The 18,436-nt window shown below is 45.9% G+C and overlaps 1 long non-coding RNA gene across 2 annotated transcripts; it reads right to left on the bottom strand.

Moving 5' to 3' along the window:
• Positions 1–2,877: 2,877 nt before the first annotated feature.
• LOC120099939 (uncharacterized) lies at positions 2,878–8,413 on the bottom strand. Of its 2 annotated transcripts, XR_005499478.2 has the most exons (3): positions 7,381–8,413; positions 4,252–7,279; positions 2,878–3,149 (listed from the first exon to the last, which is right to left on the bottom strand). It is a non-coding gene; the product is annotated as an uncharacterized LOC120099939 (long non-coding RNA). The 2 variants fall into 2 exon arrangements; XR_005499477.2 differs by having other exon boundaries at positions 4,252–8,413.
• Positions 8,414–18,436: the final 10,023 nt, after the last annotated feature.

Here is an 18,436-nt window from a genome sequence, read left to right as displayed (position 1 = left end):
CTTTGATCTGAGAACTGACCATGGGTTTTGGATGCACCTAGGATGATACAAAAGCAGGCTGGAGAGAAATAAAGCTGCTTCAGCCTCAGTACGGGCTGGAGTCATGTTATAATTTTGTGTTTTTCTTTTCAATCCTCCCTCTCTTGAGACCCCGTTGACTGAGCTGGCTTGGTCAGAAGGTCCTGAGAAGATTAATATTCTATGAAGAGGACTGAGGGATGATTTGTCTTAAGTTTATTTTATAATTTTCAACAGTGATTACAGATTAGTTAACTAATAAAAATGAGTTATAAAGAGCAAAAAAAAAGAAAGAAAGAAAGAAAGAAAGAAAGAAAGAAAGAAAGAAAGGAAGGAAGGAAGGGGCTGGAGAGGTGGCTCAGTGGTTAGAGCACTGACTGCTCTTCCAGAGGTCCTGAGTTCAAATCCCAGCAACCACATGGTGGCTCACAACCACCTGTAATGAGGATCTGGTGACCTCTTCTGGTGTGTACCCACATACATGAAATAAATAAATCTTAAAAAAAGAAAGAGAGAGAGAGAGAGAAAGAGAGAGAGAGAGAGAGAAACATGCAGTATTGTATCAGCTTTTCCACACCAGCTTGCCACGGTGGGATACATGGAAGTTGCCCTTGTTTGTTCTGGACTGTTCCACCTGCTTCCTGGGTGTTCTAATCAGGGAGGCAAATGTCAGGTAAGGACCAGAAACAGTCCTGCTGTAGGCTTCAAGGGAACCTCAGGGATTCCTAAAATCATACTCACTGGGCTAGAGGTTAGTCTGGGGATGGAACAACCATTTTGCCATTTCTAAAATACTTCCTGCCGCCTCTCGGCCTTCAAAGCAGAAGTGTCCACTCTAACCCGAAAGACGGGGGAGAAGCTTCGGACTCCCGTTAACTGGAAGGAAGTTCCCTAGCTGAGAACTGAGAACACAAACTTTCTGTGTGTTCGTTTGTTTTATGATAAGACAGTAGTGGATGCCGATATCAAGGGACAACAGTATCACCTCAACCCCATCAGACAAGTTACTTGAGAAGATGAAGAGGCATAGCCTGCAGCACCTGACCCTTCCCTCCCTTCGAGGTCAAACCAGATCTAAGGAGTGTCCTTACTTTCCCTCTTGATTTGTTAACTGTCAGTATCATATTATAGCTTAATAAAGAAAATAAGAGAAGCAACACATAGCCCATTGGCAAAATATTTCAGCTGTTTGTTGAGATGGAATCTTACTGTATAACTCTGGCTGTCTTGGAACCTACTGCACAGACCTCAAGCTCACAAAAATCTGCCTGCCTCTGCTTCCAGGGTCCTGAGATCAAAGATGTGTCACACAAGGCTTGGCTATTTCAGCTTTTCTACAGCAACCCCAGGCCACTCTCAGGCATGATGTGATAGAACCTGTAGGACGATGTCATTATGCAGGTGAAGGCAGGTACAAGATAGAACAAGGCCTGTCATTGGACGAGAAGGACAGATGGGCGGGAGAAAAGTTTTAGAGAGGAGGAGTCTGAAACCGAGGAAGGAGAGAAGCAGCCGGGAGAACATGGAGGCAGATGTTAAGATTCCTGTATGCACATTTACAGGTTGCTATGATTGTTCTTAAGGGATGGATGTGTACAGGGCTTTGTGTGTCTAGGTGGGCAGTTATATCTTATCAATTGGATCAGAGGCTATTGTGTTGTGTGTTCTTTCATGTGGAGAATTAAGTTCATGAGAGTATGTGGTGGCTGGAGACACTGGGCCGCCTCAGAATTGGGATGTGTATGTCTGGCATGGTGGCAACCTGCCTTGGAAACTAGATGGGTAGAGAGATTGTTGCCAGGCTCAGAGAGTAGCCATCGGCAGTGTGAGATGGGATGGCGCAGAGCGGGTGAGAGGCTTTGCTGACTGAGATGAAGACATCCACCAGACATCTTGGGGCACTGCGGTGCCAGTCCTAGTTCGGGGTAAAAGACAGCATTTATTTTTTATAATTTTACAGCAACAAAAACCAACTTGATGTCATGGGGGTAGACATAAGCCCTGTATCATAGTTTTGACAAGTAATATTTCAGCACAAATACATCTCATTTTTTAACTTATTTTATTAGACTCTGCTTCAGGTGGGGGATAGTGGGTTGATTTTTGGTTTTGTTTTTTGTTTGTTTGTTTTTGTTTTGTTTTGTTTTGTTTTGTTTTTTGAGTCAAGGTCTCACGTAGCCCAGAATGGCTTCATCCTTAAAAGGTAGCCAAGGATGACTTTGAACTTCTGATCCTCTTTCCTCAGCCTCCCTACAACTGAGAGTATAGACTTGTGCACTACACAGAGCTTTGTTGCTTTTGTTACAAAAGCTTCTGCAAGGGTCAGTTTAAATGATGTGTAGGAAAAACTTAACACAATACCTGACGTGTAGCATGGACCAAACAAACGCAGGGCAACTTTCACTAGCTGAGAGTGGATTAGATAGGGTTTCATTGCTGTGAAGAGACACCCAACCCTGGCTACTCTTATAAAGGGAAATATTCACTTGGGGCTGGCTTACAGATTCAGAGGTTTGCTTCACTGCCATCATTGTTGGAAGCATGGCAGCAAGCAGGCAAACATGGTGTTGCAGAAGGAGCTCAGAGTTTTATATTGGAACTGGCAGGCAGCAGGAAGAGAGTGAGCCACTGGGCCTGGCTTGAGCATTGGAAACCCTAAAGCCCACCCCCCAGTGACATACTTCTTCCACAAGCCACACCTACTTAAACAAGGCCACGCCCACATAAACAAGGCCACACCTAGTCCTTTCAGATACTGCCACTCCCTATGAGCCCATGGGGTCCATTTTCATTCAAACCAGGGATGGATCAACTCTCCTCATCTCCTCTCATGGGCCAGAATTTAGTCACATGACCATATTTTACTGTCAGGGAGACTGGAAAATTCATTCTTTATTCTTTTTTTTTAATATTTATTTATTAAATATGAGTACACTGTAACTGTCTTCAGACACACCAGAAGAGGGCATCAGATCCCATGACAGATGGTTGTGAGCCACCATGTGGTTGCTGGGATTTGAACTCAGGACCTCTGGAAGAGCAGCCAGTGCTCTTAACCGGCTGAGCCATCTCTCCAGCTCCTCATTCTTTATTCTAAGTAGCCATGTATCTGGCTGAAGTCAAGTATATTGCTGAAAAAAGAAAAGGAAAACAGTTCCTGGAACTCAACAGCTCCAGCCACATCCTTCCTTTTGTTACACCAGATTCCTGAAAGAAAGAGCTTGCGGAAGTGAGGAGGAGCCTTGGATACCATTGCCCCAAGCCTGTATCCCAGCATCACAGTTATTCAATCTCTAAAAGCTTGCTGCGTGGGTTCTGGAGGTTAGGGAAAGCTGCAGGTGTGGAAGTCTCTCCAGAAAAGTGTTATGACTTCAATAATGGGAAACCAATGAAGACTGAGGCTGGTAGAGCCTACCCATAATCTCAGCCCAACACCAGCCCGAGCCATATGAAGCTGGATCCCAAAGAAAGCAAGGCCAGTTTCACTCGGCACCTGGGGCTCCTTGTTAAAGTATTTTTTATTCACCTGTAGTAATCGTCGTCTCCAAGGTTTACTGCCTTAGTCTGCTAACCTAGGCCTAACCTGTTCTAGCCTCCATACAATCTAATCTGGACCTAGAACGTTTTCAGCCTCGGACAGTCACTGCCGAATAAGCTCACCCTTTCTATTTTTTTCTGAACTCTGGCTGCTGCTCAACTCAGCTGCTCTGGCTCAAACCCTCCAACCTGACTGACTCAATAGAGCCTCTCTCTCTCTCTCTCTCTCTCTCTCTCTCTCTCTCTCTCTCTCTCTCTCTCTCCCTCCCTCTCTCCCTCTCTCCCTCTCTCCCTCTCTCCCTCTCTCCCTCTCCCCCTCACCCCCTCTACCTCTCTCCCTCTCCCCTCCCTTCCTCCCTCCCTCTCTCCCTCTCCCCCTCTCCTTCTCTCCCTCTCTCCCTCTCTCTCCCTCCCTCCCCCTCTCCCTCTCCCTCTCCCCTCCCTCCCTCTCTCCCTCTCCCTCTCTCCTTCCCTCCCTCTCTCCCTCTCCCCTCCCTCCCCTTCCCTCCCTCTCTCCCTCTCCCCTCCCTCCCTCTCTCCCTCTCCCTCTCCCCTTCCCTCCCTCTCTCCCTCTCCCCTCCCTCCCTCTCTCCCTCTCCCCCTCTCCCTCTCCCCTCCCTCCCTCTCTCCCTCTCCCCCTCTCCCCCTCTCCCCCTCTCCCCCTCTCCCCCTCTCCCTGCTTGGCTCTGTACTCACTTTAGCAATCTGTTCTAATCTTCTCATCTTTTGATTCCTTCTCATTCTCTGGCTCATTCTGTCTTCACCTGTGTCTAGCTTGTTCTCTCTCTCTCTCTCTCTCTCTCTCTCTCTCTCTCTCTCTCTCTCTCTCTGAAACCTGTGTCCCTATATAACTGTTCCAGTAAAACTGCTTTCTTCCTCTCTCTGCATAGCAGCTTCCCTTTTCTCTCTCCTGAGAGTTGGGCAATCCTATTCTGTCAAATTTTCTCTGATTCGTCACTTTGTCTGCCATTCAATTTAACATCACTTTCAAACATGGCTGCTTCCTGCTACAAACAAACTTTGCCTTCATTGTTTGGGATTAGAGATGTGTGCTAAGGGCTCAGCCACACCACAGCTAGAAATAGGTTTTTTTCAGTAAATACCAATATCCACTATCCTGTAACAGCTCCTCTCAACACTTCTCACCCCGTCCCCTACCTAAATCTCTCCAGTCCAGAGGCCAAACCTTGTTTCTCTTCCCAGTTTCTGGTTCCTATTCCCATCTGGTATTTTGGCCACATGCTCTCTTGGTTCCGATGTGCTTTCTTTGCTCATTCTCTCCTCTCTTCCTTTCTTGTTCTCTCTCCCAGAATTCCTTTCATAGTCTGGTCTAGTTTGCTGGCCATGCTCAGCCTGGACTCTTCCAGATGGTTCTGGCTATGCTCTCCCTCATGTCTACAATAAAGCCTTCTCCTCAGCCACACCTAGGAACAGTCATGTCCTCACTCCATTCACATAGCAAGACTTTGTTGAAAAGAGGAGGCAGAAGAGGAAGAGAGAGAAAGGGAAGGTTCCCAGAAAGAACCTGACTAGAATTTCAATGATTATAAAGAGAGTCAAATATTGCAGCTGAAGAGCTCAATTATAATTTACCCTGTTCTATCCTTAGATCCCCAAATAGCCATTCATTCCCCACCTCTGTGTCTGACCAAACACCCTGTGACTAACAGATAACATGTGTTAGAATCAAGTAACTTAACAAAACCATAGTTTCCACCAATCAAAAGGCTAAGAATGTCATCAGACAGTGTGTAAGACCAATAGCAGGTTTCCGTGCCATTCTTTAACCCGCCTACCTAATGCTTTCATCAATGCATTTTTGAAGTATCTTGATTTCTGATTTTTTTTGTTTTGTTTCTATAAAAACTTCATAAAACTGTCTCCATGTTGGAAAACAGAATTTGGAATAACCTAAATATGTGTTCCCAGGCCATGGTAATCCATATTTGGCTTTGGAATAAGCTATCTCTTATCCCTTTTGAGGTGAGAATTGTGTTTTGTTTTGTTTCTAACAAGAGAGCATCAGTTGGGTGTGGTAGCACAATCCTGCAATCCTTGAACTTGGTAGAAATGGAATCTTCAGAAGTTCAAGGGCAGCCTCAGCTACATATAGAGTTCATAGACAGCCTAGATTACATGGGACAGTATTAAAAATAAAAAAAAAAAACTGTAGGCCATAAATAGGTCATAAATCTGCCTGCTTTTCTCAATTATTCCTTTTCTTCCATTTTTCTTCTAATCATGTTTTCTGTGACACCTTGGGCTTTCTCCCAACATTTTGGGCATCTTTGCTCCCTCTTTAAAGCTTCCTTCCCCACCGTGAGCCTCCTTATCCATCCTGTGGCTGATCTCCATGACAATTTAATGGCATTGTCTTTTCCTTTCTCTCTTCCATCCCCTTCTAGGAAGCTGCTGGTGTTTACAGTCTGCCAGCCTTAGGATTTTTCTAATAATCCTTAATAAAACTGCCCTGTGCTTCCACTTGAAAAGAGGAGGAGAAGAGGAGCATGGGGAAGAGGAGGATGGGGAAGAAGGAGAAAGGAAACAAAAAGAAAGGGAAGAGGAGAGGGGACAGGAGGAGAGCAGAGGAAGGGAGGGAAACAAGGAAATGAAAGGTGAGAAGAGAAGAATAAAGGGGGGGAGGTCTGTTGTGTGACTGGGGCAGGTGTCATACATAGTGGCAGGTGCTACCTCAGAACAGAAAGTGTGTCCTGCCCCTGCCTCTGCTTGAGGTTCTGCACTAGGTCTGCTGTGCTTGGTAGTGGCTGAGGGGATGAGACACATCACAGTTTTTCTTTGTTTTTGACCGTCAGCTTTTTCATTGCTCAGGATAGACGCCAAGTCCTTGTCCGCACCAGGTAAGGGCTCGTCAACCAAGTTTTGTTCCTGTTGGAAACAAGCAAAAGAAACGTATCCTAAGTGCTGCCATTTCGTCTTCAGACTCCATTTAACCACAGGGAGAAACAAAACTCATGGTCCCAGGCCCTAAGGGAGCTGGGGACTTCCCTGTAGTTGAACAGCTTCTGTCACAAACAGTTGTCAGAGTCCAGACATTTCAGGGACAACTTGAAAGGAGACAGCTGTCTGAGTCCAGATATCTCCAGGACAACTTCTCTATCTTGCTAGTAGGGCCAAAGAAGTTCTTGTTCCCAGGCCTAGGAATTAACGCCTATCCCTTTACTCCAAATATTTTAATTGTCTGCTAACCAGTAAAGAATATAGAAATTGCTACTATCTAGACCAAGGTGCATAAGTTATAAAACCATATAACCAGTTGCCTGCTATGCCCTAGTTGACTGCACGCAGCTTGCCCGCTCTTTCATTCACTTATCATTCTAAAATTCCAGGTCAAAGTCCAGGAGGGGACCTGACTGCAAAAGTGAAATTAAGGACCTTGAAACCAGGTGCTATTGATATAGCCCAGTCTCCAACGGACATTCCCTTGCTCAGCCCATAATGCCAAACAAAATACAGTTGGATAACACTGCAGTTCCCCATCCCCAACCCCTTTCCAGGGCCAAGGTTCAGATCCAGAACTGGCCACCTCCCTGAGCACTCAGAAAATAAGGCTTTCATTTTTAACGTCCGTCCGTCCATCTCAAGTGAGTTTTCTCGGCTTCCATGCTGAGCCCAACGCTTCCCAGCTCCACCACACACGACTCTGATTCCTTCATCAGCGTTCAACTTCTCCCATCCCAGAGATTCTTGGTTTCCATTTGAAAGACTATGTGGTTTAGAAACTGGTGTTAATCCTGAGATTCTCAAGAGAAAAACCAATCCACAATTTTGAGCCAAATTTGAAGCAAGCTTTAACTAAGTACTGACCAGGAAAAATGGACTCTGTTCAGGTCCACCCCTGATTCCCACTGAGTGGCAACAAGATACAGGTCGTATGGTCTTTTCCAGGACAAAACCATTCGGCCAAAATCACAGGTAGTTCCGTGTGGCTTTGTTATTTTCCAAGAACTACAACTCCCACCATTCCAGGAAGTGACCAGGTCCTTGGGCAGGTGAGACTTATTGGTTGAATTTGGCTATTACACTAGCTCTAAGGCGGGATCTGTAAAGCAGTAAGACAAGCCAATTCGTGCGTTCTGTCACTGTGGCGTGAGTAATTGGCTCAAGCAGGGGCAGAAAACCAAAATACTGCAGGAACATAGTTTTTTGTTTTGTTTTGTTTTTTTCTTGTGCAAATACAAATCAAAGCCTTTAGCTCTCTGGAACGAGAAGGTCAGAAGTTCAAGTCCACCCTTGCCCACAATTGGTTTTGAGGCTAAGCTGAGTTACATAAAATCTTGTCTCAAAAACTAAACAAGCAAAAGGGGAAGAAAGCAAAGGGCTTAACAGGGGGGAGACTAACAAGTGTGAAGCCCTGGTTCCATCCCAAACTCTGCAAAAGAAATAGAAGAAAGTTGGAGTGGGTAGTTGGGAAGGGAGGTGGCGTCACAAAATGATTTCAGGGATATTGGTTAAGAAAGCAACTTTTGGGGGTTGGGGATTTAGCTCAGTGGTAGAGCGTTTGCCTAGCAAGCGCAAGGCCCTGGGTTCGGTCCCCAGCTCCGAAAAAAAGAAAAGAAAAAAAAAGAAAGAAAGCAACTTTTGTGGCTGAAGAGATGGCTCTGCGGTTAAGAGCAGTCGCCTGGCCTTCCAAGGAAGCAGGGATCAATTCCCCGGGCACGCGTGGCTGCTCATAACCATCTGGAGTTCAGGGGATCTGATGCCCTCCTCTGACCTCAATGGCACTGCAAACATGACAACCGGTTCAACAGTTAGGAGCACATACAGCTCTTCCAAAGGACCTGAGTTTGGTTCCCAACTCCTCTGGCCTCTGTGGATACCTGCACTCATGTGCGCGTGCTTGCACACACACACACACACACACACACACACACACACACACACACACACACATACACACACACACACGTTAAAATAATCCAAGTAAATCTTTTTTTTTTTTTCCTTTTTTTCGGAGCTGGGGACCGAACCCAGGGCCTTGCTAGGCAAGCGCTCTACCACTGAACTAAATCCCCAACCCCCAAGTAAATCTTTAAAATAAAGAAAATATGATGGCTGGACATGATGGCACACACCTTTAATCCCAGCACTCAGGAAGCAGAGTCAGGCAGGTCTCCGTGAGTTTGAGGCTAACAAGCTCTACCTAGTGAGTTCTAGGCCCGCCAAAGCCATATAGTGAAACCCTGTCTGAAAACAAATAGAAAAAGAGAGGGGGGAGGGGGATGGAAACAAGGAAGAGGGCGGAGAGGTGGTTTAGAAGTTAAGAGCATTTGTTGCTCTCCCAGAGCACCTGAGGTCTGTCCCCAGCACCCGGACTGACTCACGCAGGGGATCCTATACCCTCTTCTGACCTCCTTTGGCACACATAGGTACCCATTTTTTTTTATTTTTTTTTTTTTTAGTTTCTATGAATGCAAACTTTATTATTAATGAATGTACCTTTCATAGACACAAGACACAAATCCCAAGCAATAGATCCCTACACCCCAACAAGGAAGTTGAAAGGTCAGAAACCCTATAACGTGTCATCTCTGCTTTGGTACCCAGAAGAGAGCTTGAGATTCCTCAAGGCTTCCAAAGCTTCGGGGAGTCCAGGGTCATTTTGAGGGGACTCCTTGGGGTCCTGCCTGATGGACCTTTTTTGTGAACAGCGGCAACAGCACATTTTGAAATTCTTCCGGGTCGTAGATATAGTCTGTCTCTTGCGAATCACCCTCATGGAGAACCAGCACATGATCGCTTCCTGTGCCTGATGGATTGCATCATCCAAGGCCTCAAAAGTCTCCTCAGGGTCCTTTTGTAGCTCCTTTAACTGCCTCGAGATGTACGAAGATATATTAACCGTGTGAACAACACTTGGCGTTGTCTTCGTCTTTGTCTCAGTTACTTCCGTAACTGCAGGACACTTAAGTTCTGTTCTTCAGTTTCCATTTTTTTTTTTTAATTAAGCAACACATTGGTCTTTTCTTGGCCTTTAATTTGCCACACTGCCTTGGAAACTAACCTTGTGGAAACTGTACAATTTCCATACGTATACAATCAATAAGTGGCCAAAACACATGCCCAAGAATATATGACCAGATCAAATGATTTGATTTTTTTTTTTTTTTGGTTCTTTTTTTTGGAGCTGGGGACCGAACCCAGGGCCTTGCGCTTCCTAGGTAAGCGCGCTACCACTGAGCTAAATCCCCAGCCCCAATTTGATTTTTTTTTAGTTGGTTTTTTAGTTTGGTTTGGTGGATTTGGGTTTGTCTTTTGTTTGTTTGATTTGGTTTTGGTTATTTTTGTTTTTTGAGATAGGTTTCTCTGTGTAGCCCTGGCCATCTTGGAACTCACTCTGTAAACCAGGCTGGCTTCAAATCCACAGAGTACCTCTCCCTCTGGAGGCTGGGATTAAGCTTGTGCCACCACCACTGAGTGATTTGGTTTGGTTTGGTTTTCATGAAAATGCAAAGTTGTGTGGTAGGGGCTGTCACATAGATCTGAGAGGAGCTGGATAATGAATATGATCAAAATACATTATATGAAATTCTCAAACAATTATGTTTTTAAATTAAAAAAGAGCAGGCAGTTCAGTTCAGGAGTCAGGATAGCAAACACTGATCAGCAGTGGTGACCTAACAGAGACAGCCAGGCCTCAGCCGAACTGTCACAAGTCAGCAGGAAAGATTAGGAACAGGATGTTCCTAATCATCACTTCAGGGATGAAGTGAAGACTTGAGACCAAGAAGCTTGAAAAGCTAGCTATGCAAGCAAGCCCAGCCAAGCCCCCTTCACTGTCGGTTCAGTCCTATTTAGACTCCCTCCAAACATCATGCATCTTCCACAGGTCTTGCCTTGCCTCAGCACATGAGTGCAAAACTCCACGTCTGCATCAGCTGACATCACTCTGTTAATGGACCCCAGACTGAGGAAGCAGCAAGAAGCCACATCACCAGATTTTGTTGGTGCCTTTCTTTCTATGGAGTCCGGTCAAATGCAGTTCAACTACGAAATGTAAGGCAGACCAATGCATGTATGTCCTTAGCAAAGAACCCTTCACCACCTGTTCTTTCCCATGTCATCTGTGTCTGCTTCAGCTAAACACTCCTCCATGTGTCTGCTTAGCAAACCACCATCCAACACAACTGACTTTCCAGAGGAAACTCGCCACTTAATAGTTTACACCATGAATGTTCAATAGTCCCCAAGCTCCCAGGAGAGGCTTCCACAACTGTAGGTGTTGTCAAATCAGAAAACCTACTCCAAATGCTTTAAAGAGTCATCCCTGAACTTCTGTTGCTCTACAAAAAAGTCTGTATTAGGGTTCTCTAGAGGAACAGAACTGAAGGACAGAGACAGAGACAGAGAGACAGACAGAGAAATATATAAATATATACACATATGTGGTCCAACTAATCCAACAGTGACTGCCTATAAGCAGAAGGTCAAAGAATACAATCTACGAGGCTGGATGTCTCAGCTGGTCTTTTGTATACACTGGAGTCCCAAAGAAGTAGGCTCTTACGCCGATGAAGGGATGAGCTGACCAGTGAGGCTAGAGAAAACAGGCAAAGAACAAGCTTCCTCCTTTCATGTCTTTACATAGGCTTCCTCCAGAAGGCGTGGCCCAGACTAGAGGTGGGTTCTCCCACATCAAACATCTGGATTAAAGGTGGTCTCCCTACCTCAAACATCCAGATTAGAAGTGGAACTTCCCACTTCAAATTAAGAAAAAGTCCTCACAGGCATGCCCTCCGTTTTTGGGTTAGTTAATTCCAGATGTAATCAAGTTGACAACCAAGAATGGCCATCACAGTTTGAGGCTAGCCTGAGCTACATGAAATCCTGTCTCCAGAAAACAAACAAAAAAAACAAAAAATAGGAAAAATGAAAAGATTCTTTTGCAATATGGCTTCTACTGTTTGCTTTACAAAATTATGTGCTGGTTTACAGGGGAAGCTGAAGTGTTTATACGGTGAGAGCTGTTCCTATCTATTCCTCAGTGGTAGGTAATGTGCCTGGTATATGCAAGGCCCTGGGTTCATTTCTAGCACCTTCACAAAGAAAAAAAAAGGCCTATCTACCTCTGAGGTCTTATGCAATTGAGCATGTGGAACATGTGGGTGTCTCCTGACTCTCAAGTTCCCTCTTAAGAAACTCACCTCCACCCAAGCCTTGCAAAACCCTCCATTCAAGTCCAGCATGATAGTGCATGCCTTTAATTTCTTGAGAGGAAGAGGCAGTTAAATATATAATGAGCTCGAGGTCAGCCTGGTCTCCATAGTGAGACACTGTCTTTAATAAATGATAATAGTAAAAAAAAATAAATAAATAAAGCTAGGCATGCTAACACATGCCTTTAGTCCTAGCACTTAGCAGGTGAAGGCCAAAAGAATCCAGAGTTCTCAGCCACCTTCAACTACATAGCAAGTTTGAGGCAAGCCTAGGCTACAGGGGCAAGCCTGGGCTACATAAGACCCTGTCTTAAAAGAAAAGAGGGGAGAGGGGGATGGCTGGAGAAATGACTCGATGATTCAGAGTGCTGGCTACTCTTGTAGAGGACTGGATTCAGTCCCTGAACTGATATGGTGACACATAAGCATCCATAACTCCAGTCCCAGGAGACCACAGTGCCTTCTTCTGACCTCTGTCACACAGTACCCATACATACATGCAGGCAAATCCTCTTCTACATAAAAGAAAACAAGCTGATCTGTACAGTGGGGAGGGGGAGAAGGAACTCTTAGAAACAATGAATTTTCCACATGAGTTGAGTGACATTGGTACAAACAGTCCATGCTCAGGACTCGGGAGTCTGCCCCAGGGGCAGGAGTCCACAGTGCAAAGAACAGTGTGGGTCACACTGCTCCCAGAAACCATATATTTATAGATGAAAATCCCAATACCGACTGTTGGCTGCCTCCATCCCAGTAGGCCAGGACACTCTCAGAGGCTCCCAAAACCACAGAAGCTACTAGATGGTGAGGTCCTGTTGACAAAGATGCCACACTTTGTATCTGGGACACAGAGGAATCAGGCCAACCCTGAGCCAAAGCTTCCTCCGAGGTGGCTAGCTCTAACAGTTCCACAGGTAGGCCTCTGGGAAAGAAAAGCCATCTGTGGTCACCACTCTGATTAGACCTGAAGCCAAGGGAATACATGCCTGGTACTGTAAGTCTGCGCGGAAGCTTACAGATGAGGAAGTCACACCCAAGCAGAGGATCCACTACACATGTTTTGCTTAATGAATATCTGTGAAACTTCTTGCTAACTGTGTTCGTACCGTGTATTACTGATGACAGGAGCTTCTTTTGCAGAGGGAGATAGTTAACGAAGAGACTCATACCAGATGGAAATGTTGAGGGTGAGTGAGTCTTGAGTCCACATCCTGAAATGGAGCATCATCTATAACTCTCTCAAAGGCTTAGAGAGCAGTCAGACGAGGGAGAAAACAGATGCCAAGAGCTGGAGACTGGGGAAGACGGCTGTAAATCTCTGTCATCTGGACGTGCCCGTGTGATGGCTAACCTCGTCTGTCAACTTGACTAATCTGGAATGAACTACAATCCAAAAACAGAGGGCACACCCGTGAGGGATTGCTTTTGCTTCAGTGAATCCATTTCTAGTCCAGACCTTTGAGGTAGGAAGGCACACACCTGTGATCTGGTCCTTAAGGTGGGAACACACACATCCTCTTCTGAAAGTCCACATAAGGACATAGAAGAAGGAAGCTTTTGCCTCCTGCTTGCTTTCGACCACCTGGATAGTAAGTCCATTCCTTCACTGATATTGAAGCCTACTGTCAACGTCTAGTGCGTTGGGGGCCCTGGGTACGGTTGCAAAAAACCAGGACACAGGGGATGCAGAGCAAAGGCAGAAGCAGTTGCATGCATTTGCAAGCTTTATTAATCCTTATATAGACATAAGTATGCATTACCTCAACTTCCATTTTGGCAAGATACCATAAGATTGTTATTCCCACGATACCAGGAACAACTGAGGCAAGACTAAACAAAGAAATAAGACTAAACGAAGGCTTCTTCTCAAAATATTCATATAACAAATCACCCCTCTTTCATTATCAAAATATACTCTCCATAACCCAGAGAGCATGGGAGCCACTTCCACAGAAACAGGACACAGCAGAACATAGTTTAGGGCCAAGTGAGAAAAACATTTTCTTCTCAAGGGCAGCATTCCAGCCCCTACTTGCCCCTGTCACCAGTCCTTACTTGATCCTGTCTGGGAGCTGCATCTCTATGTCTCCACAGTCTACTTTGGGATCCCGGCATATACTGAAGCCCAACTGAGACACTCAGAATGTCAACTGAGCAACTACTGGATTGCTGGACTTCCCATTCATAACCATCATTGTTGGACTACCTGGACTGCAACCTGTAAGCCATTCCATCAAGGTGTGTGTGTGTGTGTGTGTGTGTGTGTGTGTGTGTGCATGTGTGTGTGCACGCGTGCGTGTGTGTGTGTGTGTTATGGTCTGACTCCCCCCAGAATATCTGTACCCATTTTGTTCCATGCCTGCCAGCTGTCTGCCTGGACAGCCATGCTTCCTGCCACAATGATAACCTGTAAGCCAGATCAATTAAATGTTGTCCTTTAAAAGAGTTGTCTTGGGGTTGGGGATTTAGCTCAGTGGTAGAGCGCTTGCCTCATAAGCGCAAGGCCCTGGGTTCGGTCCTCAGCTCCGAAAAAAAGAAGAAAAAAAAAATAGTTGCCTTGGCCATGGCGTCTCTTCACAGCAATGGGAACCCTAACTAGACAGGTTGGTTGCTTAGTGCTCCGTGTAGAGCTGAGGCCTTATGTGCTTTCTCCCATCCACTTCTGCACATCTATTGCTGTTCAGCTCATAGTTAGCCAGCCATGTGGGTGAGAATATGGGTGCAGCTTCTGACATTTCTAGGAGACCCAGTCTCACGGCAAACTCCCTGATCCTCTGGTTCTTACAATATTTCTGCCCCCTAAAAGTTCCCTGAACCCTAAGTGTGGGGGTTGTGTTGTAGATGTATCCGTTGGGAGTAGGATCCATAACTCTGTGTTTTGATTGGCTGTGGTTTTCTGTAGTGGTCTCCATATGTTGATGAGGGGTGAAGACTGCACTTATCTGTGGGTCTAAGGACAATGTTTGGATTGCGGTTAGGGATTGTGCTGGTTTAGTAAGGTGGTGTTGGAGAGGTCAGAGGTTCTCCAAAGTCCATGACTTGACCAGCACTGCGTAGTTGGGGAGGTTTCCAGTGCCAGGCACGGCCTCCCTTTTGTCAAGAGGGTCTTAGTTCCAATTACACAGTAGGTGGCTAACTCCAAGGTGTGTATGCCACTACTATACTGCTCCTTAGTGTTATCTTACCATGCTGGTCATTGTAGTTCACGGGCATCGTAGCTGGGTAGGACTGTTGGCTGCCTCCCTCCATTGGAAGCGTGCGTGGTACCAGTCCTCAGGAATGGGTGTTGAGATCAGTTCCAGCTCAGGGGCCTCTGGGCGATAGCTGAGCTGGTCAGCCCACCAGCTCTCCTGTACCTATACCACCAGGGCAAGCTCTTCAGTACTGCCTCAGTCAGCTCACTCAATGCCACATTCAGCCAGGATCAGGGCCAGCTTCCCCGCTCTCAGGCTCTGGGACCAGCTCACCCTTAACCACACCAGCAGAGCCAGCTCTATTTTGCTGCCCAAGTGAGGTACAGGGCCCCCTCTCCTGCGTGCTGCAGCAGGCAAGGGACTGAGCCAGCTCTCCCGCTCCCTCACCTTGGAGCTGGCTCACCTGTAACTCCCGCCCAGCCAGGGCACAATAGGATATCTGAGAGGAGTCCCAGTGAGGATCTAGTATTGATGGAGTAACAGAAGCCAGAGGCCTTGAACCTGACCAATGACTCATTGCAATGGACATTTGCAGGTAAAGATGTGTGGACAAAAAAACTATACTGTGCGACACACTGTCACATACTAAGGCTTCCACAATGAGGTTTTTTTTTCTTTTGAGGGGTGGGGTTGCAAGGGCAGAGGGCAGGTACAAATGGACGGAGAGATAAGTGGGACTGTGGTGTATGATGTGAAATTCACAAAGAATTAAAAAGTTAAACACAAAAGAAAAAAGAAAAAGAAACAACCAGCCTTACTTGCATTGGGTTTCCATGTAATCAACTTCACAACCTAAGCTAATGCTTAATCTTAAATTATGTCCTCTTCACACAACCCTGACCCAAAACAGTGTGTGTCCATCACTTACTCAAAACACAAAAATAGAGATTGAAAGCAATCTTATAAAATGTAAATCTACCACACTGTTGAACACAATGTTCCTGAGTGTTATCAAACACAGAATGAATCTTGCTCAATAAACAATGATGTTTATCTGGGTCGTTTGGGACCAGCTGGATGGAGTCTGTGACTAAATGTCTTGTGACATCGTCAAAGATGCCTATAAAGTGCCCCTCATTCCCTCCCCTTAAGATGCCTTCTGTACTGTTCAATAAAGATAGAGCAGAGCCGTTTGTAAGGGTCAGACACACAGCCACACAGACACTCAGTCGCAAACACAGGGGCAGATTTATAAGACAGCCCTTAATCGGGCACAAATTCAGACTCCTACAACAGAGGACTAAACGCACAGAATGAAACAAAGAATTCAAATCTGGGCTCCGTCTTAGTTAAGCGACACCCAGGGGAAGTGCTTTCTGTGACACCAATACATTATTGGTGGCTTGCAGTTTATCATTAATGCAGACAAGCTGACTGCATTGTAGAGCCCCACATGAGGGGTCTTTAAGTATTAAATCCACACAGAAGTACATTGTACCCCATTAATATGTACAACTACTACATGTTAACAAAAAAAGAAAAATAGTTGGATGGTAGTGGTGCATGCCTTTAACTCCAACACTCCAGAGGCAAAGGCAGATCTCTGAGTTCAAGGACAGCCTGGTCTACAGAGGGAGTTCCAGGACAGTCTGAGTTACACAGAGAAACTCTATCTTTAAAAAATTTTTTTTAATTAAAATTTTTTTTAAAGCTTGGAGAGACTGGCCTCCTGAGCCCCTCCTCCAGTCTGTGATGGAGAAATGGACCAATCTTATGCAGGTCTGCTTCCAGGAAACAGTTCAAAAGGACAACGGCTTAGTCATGCCCAGAGAACAGTGTTTCACAATAGCACAGCATCCTAAAGAGGGCTGAAGATACAGCCTTCAGGATTTCCTAGTGACAGTGCAGGGCCACCGTCCTCACTCAAGTCACTTGTCCTGCTGCCACCATAACAGGCCTCCCAGCTTCAAAATAAGCGAACTCTCCTGTAACAGGGCCCAGACCTTAGCACAATCGACTCCATGATGGAAGGACCTTGCAGGCCATAAAACTCAGCACATGGACAGTCCCACTGGCCAAAACTAAAACAAAGGCCTAATTCATCAAAGCCCAGTACTGGGAAAGTCTCTAAAGGCACTAACCTTGCTTTCCGGCTTCAGTAGTTCGGGCTAACTGTTCTTGTCAACGGATGTGTGTCAACTCAGACCATGGTTTTTGTGCTTAAAAACTCACCCTAAGCCGATCGCATGCCCTCCGTGGCGGCGGCGACCCATTCGAACGTCTGCCCTATCAACTTTCGATGGTAGTTGCTGTGCCTACCATGGTGACCATGGGTGACGGGGAATCAGGGTTCGATTCTGGAGAGGGAGTCTGAGAAACGGCTACCACATCCAAGGAAGGCAGCAGGCACGCAAATTACCCACTCCCGACCTGGGGAGGTAGTGACGAAAAATAACAATCCAGGACTCTTCCGAGGCCCTGTAGTTGGAATGAGTCCACTTTAAATCCTTTAACGAGGATCCATTGGAGGGCAAGTCTGGTGCCAGCAGCCACAGTAATTCCAGCTCCAATAGCGTAAAAAACCTCACCCTAAGAAAGGCTCAGGGTGATCCCTGGGATCCACAGCACCCAGTATGGCCACTGGCTGGCTAATAAAGACCCTCTTTGACTTAAACCCATGTCTGAGCAGTCTTCTCTGGTGGATATGCCACAACACCCTTAGGGAGACCCGAGATCTCTTTTCTGGATTGCAGAAGTTAGAGAGTCTGGATAAAGCCCGGGAGCCTAATGCCCAACGCCAGGATTTAGAGACCTTTATGAATGAGACAACTTGTGTTAGCTGGAACATTCTGAAAGGTGGAATAGAATTGGCTAGGACCAGCTGAGATATCCAGACAAGAAAAGAGATAAGGCAGTGTCCTTTAGATAAGTAGGAATCCATGAGCCACCCTAGACCAAGTGAATCCTGGAGACAGGAGCAGAATTGAGGTAGTAGGATAAGCCTCTGCCCCAGAGGCAGAGAGACCAGATAGTGAGAGCACTTCCTATAGCAGGAAGGACAATCTGGGGTAGGGGTGAGGCAGTGTACAAGTGTCACAATAAGTCAGGGCTGGAGAGAGATAGCTCAGTGTTTCGGAGCACGCACTGATCTTGCAGAGGACCTGAGTTCAGTTCCCAGCACCCATCTTAAGCAAAACAGCTCAAAAACACCTGTAATTCTAGCCCAGGGGGATCCAAAGCCTTTGTTCACACACATGCACATAGCCCCACATACACACACATGCATGCACATAGTTAAAAATAATAAAGATAATAATAAAGATTTATTTGGCTTACACTTCCATATTGCTGTTCATTATTGAAGGAAGTCAGGATGGGAACTCAAAACAGGGCAGGATCCTGAAGCAGGAGCTGATGCAGAAGCAATGGGAGGGTGCGCTTACTGACTTCTTTCACGTGGCTTGCCCAGCCTGTTTGCTTGCTTGCTTGCTTGGTATCTTTTTTTTTTTTTTTTTTTTTTCGGAGTTGGGGACCGAACCCAGGGCCTTGCGCTTCCTAGGCAAGCACTCT

This window comes from Rattus norvegicus, chromosome 1 (assembly GCF_036323735.1).
Source record: "Rattus norvegicus strain BN/NHsdMcwi chromosome 1, GRCr8, whole genome shotgun sequence".
Lineage (NCBI taxonomy): Eukaryota > Metazoa > Chordata > Mammalia > Rodentia > Muridae > Rattus > Rattus norvegicus.
This window is presented reverse-complemented; position numbering and strand designations above follow the sequence as displayed.